We start from the raw sequence: 4,079 nt of genomic DNA, 5'->3' as shown, positions 1-4,079 counted from the left end.
TCGCCTCGCTAATGAGGCGAAGCTGGAACTGTTATAGCGGCGCTATAATAAATCTACCCCTGAGTTCCTGCTGGTTCCTGCTGGAATATAGCCCTGCCTATACCACACCCCCTGAATCGCCGTCAGGAAAGGAAGCCTGGCTCCACCACCTGACAGCCCTGCAAAGCCCCGCCCCCAGACGCTTACTGACGTACAGCTCATCTAACGCTAGAACATCGATGGTTCCCTAACGTATCTATCTATGATGCCATAAAAGTTAATCCAGGCGAACCTCAAGGTCTGAAATAGCCGTCCGTATGGCTCGGGTCCTGGAAACCTGACAGCCGGGCGTCGTGACGTCACTGCGTCCTCTAGCTCCGCCTCCAGCGTGCGTCCTGCGTCACGTTCCGCCCATCACCTATTCTCGCCATCTTGTTGTTCACCTCGTGCAGGAGCAGGTCCGGATAGAGAGGTTAGTGTCGTCGCCTTCCCGGCTCCCAGGTAGCATGTACTGTAGCTCCGGGCAGTGATGGTGCAGGAGGTCTGAGGCCGCCGCACATGGTGCTCTATGAGGAGCTTTGTCCCGGCCTTTACTGAAGCCGTTCTCTAGAGAAGTGCCTGTTGTGAATCGCGTGTGAATATTCAAGCGCAGTATGTGTGGCCCTCGCCTGTGTACTGTGGGGGTTACTAAAGGGTCCGTGTCAGGTGGTGTGGATGTCCCCCACAACCTTCCCAAGGGGCAGCGTCTGGTGTGGATGCCCCCTGCCACCTATCCAATGGGCAGCGTCTTGTGGGAATGCCCCCTGCCCACTTACCCGAGGGGCAGCGTCTGGTGGGGTTGCCCCGCACCCGAGGGGCAGCGTCTGGTGGGGTTGCCCCGCACCCGAGGGGCAGCGTCTGGTGGGGTTGCCCCGCACCCGAGGGGCAGCGTCTGGTGGGGTTGCCCCGCACCTGAGGGGCAGCGTCTGGTGGGGTTGCCCCGCACCCGAGGGGCAGCGTCTGGTGGGGTTGCCCCGCACCCGAGGGGCAGCGTCTGGTGGGGTTGCCCCGCACCCGAGGGGCAGCGTCTGGTGGGGTTGCCCCGCACCCGAGGGGCAGCGTCTGGTGGGGTTGCCCCGCACCCGAGGGGCAGCGTCTGGTGGGGTTGCCCCGCACCCGAGGGGCAGCGTCTGGTGGGGTTGCCCCGCACCCGAGGGGCAGCATCTGGTGGGGTTGCCCCGCACCCGAGGGGCAGCGTCTGGTGGGGATGGCCTCTGCCGCGCACCCGAGGGGCAGCGTCTGGTGGGGATGGCCTCTGCCGCGCACCCGAGGGGCAGCGTCTGGTGGGGATGGCCTCTGCCGCGCACCCGAGGGGCAGCGTCTGGTGGGGATGGCCTCTGCCGCGCACCCGAGGGGCAGCGTCTGGTGGGGATGGCCTCTGCCGCGTACCCAAGGGCATGCAGTAAAAAAATCTAGTCATATTGCCAGTGTTACCAGAGAACATTGAGCAGCACAGTTTGCTGGTGCATTGTGTGAGTGTCAGCGATGTGTATGGGGCTTAAGGATCAGTCCCTTAGTATTATGGGAATTATAACATGTCATTTTTGGGTGTTTCACAAGTAATTTTAAGTACAGATGGCACATCTGAATTCATTAGCATGTCTCTTGCGTTTAATAAATATAATCACAAAAAATTGAATAAAATATGGAGCTTATGAGAGTCTTCAGGTTCAGTAGTCCCTAGAATGTTGCCACTCCAATATTGGCATGATTTGTTGAGGTTTTTTAATTGTCAGATTTTTTTTTCAAAATTATTTTTTAAATCTTGCAGCACATTGATCCCTCTTAAGGTGGCCATACACCTACAGATTTATCTCCAGCTCTGGCTGGTTGGAACAAAAACCTGGTAATGGATGAGCGCAAATGACAGTTGACCATTTGCTGGGACAAATTACCAGGTTTTTGTTCCAACCAGTCAGATCTGAAGATAAATCTTCAGGTGTATGGCCACCTTTAGTGTAGTGCATGGCTTGCTTTTCTCCATGTAAGGTACCTCACTTCGCTTTTCCAGTCCCAATCATAGTTCACGTGGATGGTAAAGTATGACCAATCTAAAAAAGGGGAAGGGGGGGGGGGGGGGGTGGTAAACTCACATTGAACTAAAGTCCAAATACTACTGGTAAGTGTCCCCAACAAATTGGGCAAAAGTATAGTCCAGTGGTTCCCAAACTTTTTTGAATCACGGCGCCCTAGAGCATCAAAATATTTTCGAGGCACCCCTAGGCCAAATGCTTATCATCAAGAAATTCAGAAAAAAAACATTGTGTGTATATGTCAGTTATCTGGTGAGGGACAGGATTTGCTCCTGTTTGTCCCCATATATATAATTGGCAGCCACAAGCACTGGTTTTGCCTGGTACATTGACCATGAATAATATGAATTGATCTTGGTTCACCAACCCAAGGCACCCCTGCAAGTGTCCTGAGGCACCCCAGGGCACCTAGGCACACAGCTTGGAAACCACTGGTATAGTCATTAAAGCTGTTTCGATGTACATACACACTGTTTTTTTTTTTTCCAACCCTGATTAGATTGCCATGTGGGAATGTTTAACACTTTTCTATATATTTTTTGTATTCTTTGACAGGAAGACTAATTGTAAAATACAGGTTGAGTATCCCTTATCGAAAATGCTCGGGACCAGGAGAATTTTGGATAACGGATTATTCCGTATTTCGGAATATTTTAATATTTCAATGATGTATTTTGAAGTATCTTGCATGTATGCTGTATAAACACATAATATACACACAAATATATTTTATTACCACATAAAATACACACAAATATATTTTATTTGTTCAAAAAACAAGGTTTCAGAACATGAAACAAAATGTGTGTACTATCTCAGCACTGAATTTGAATGCCAAGCAATCATTGTCTTGCACATATATAGTGCCAGTTACATATCATGTCCCCAGTGAGGCTGTTACAAATGTCCCCAGTGAGTTTTTAGCAAAAAAAAATATTTTTTTCACTTTCTGGAATGTCTGGTTTTCGGAATAATTCGGATACGGGATACTCGACCTGTAATGGGTTTGAGCAACATTGGTATGGAGAAACATTTGATTGTTTTGCACTGCTCTGGACACCGGTTGTCCTCTGCTTGTTGCCTAACATACACTTTATTCTAAGCTCCCTCTGAAATAATTGACCATCTGATGACCATGCCCAATGAGAAAATGCTGATGCTGGTTCCATTTCCCGTTGTGCTCCATGACCGAGTACAATAGGCTTTTCACACCCTTTTGTCTAACATTTGTGTAACATTAATTATCTCTGTAATACAATGCAATTAAAAAGCAAACCGGTAATTCTGGAATATTTATTTACGTTGTTAATCTTTTAGCACCTGCGTTACTGCATCCTCTAGCCTCTAGAGTTAGTCTTCCAAACTCCTTGTCACATTTATCTACCTTTAGGTTGTAAGCTCCTGCTGTTTAGTCTGAAACTTTTGCCTATTGAAACCTTTTCATGACATCCTGGTGTATTTAAGTTATTTATATAGCACACACCTACTGCGCGGGTCAGTACCTGCCCCCAGTGTATTCAGTGTCCATCACCTGTCAGACAATACCACCCTCCCCACTTGCTTTGTATTCTAGTATTGGTAATCGCTCTTAATTATTCAAATATGAACTAAAAAACAGCCCTATTCTTAAACTGCCATGGGAAGAGAATTGGGTTTTTTAACATAACTTGATTTTAATATTATTAACAACAATGTATAATTTCTGTATTGGTCTGTGGTTTAGTGTGTAAAGACAATTCAAGTCTTCACTTCTTCCACTGGTGGCAATCGGATGGCGCCCCACTGAGCAATTACATTTTTCCTATGTAGGGGCACGCATGATTCACGGGGATGCATTTCAGAGAACAGCCTCTTGGGGTGTGAATTCTCCGTGGGCCAAACAGAACTTTAGATGGGTTTAGACCAGGCATGTCCAAACTATTGCCCTCCAACTTTTATGAAACTACACATCCCAGCATGTCTTGCTGAACAACTTTTATTCCTGCGGCTTTCAGTGGGATGAAAATAAGCCTTGTACTGGATGTTGTC

The 4,079-nt window shown here is 48.1% G+C and overlaps 1 protein-coding gene across 1 annotated transcript in view; it reads left to right on the top strand.

Moving 5' to 3' along the window:
* Nucleotides 1–296: 296 nt before the first annotated feature.
* BTF3L4 (basic transcription factor 3 like 4) overlaps nucleotides 297–4,079 on the top strand; it is a 13,373-nt gene continuing 9,590 nt past the window's right edge. Inside the window, exon 1 of the mRNA XM_083157938.1 lies at nucleotides 297–451. The gene's annotated coding sequence lies outside the window, so the exon portion shown is untranslated. The remainder of the gene's footprint in view (nucleotides 452–4,079) is intronic.

This window comes from Crinia signifera, chromosome 8, assembly GCF_055691185.1.
Source record: "Crinia signifera chromosome 8, ASM5569118v1, whole genome shotgun sequence".
Classification (NCBI taxonomy): Eukaryota; Metazoa; Chordata; class Amphibia; order Anura; family Myobatrachidae; genus Crinia; species Crinia signifera.
The sequence above is the reverse complement of the archived record's forward strand: the minus strand, read 5'-3'. Positions and strand labels throughout refer to the sequence as shown.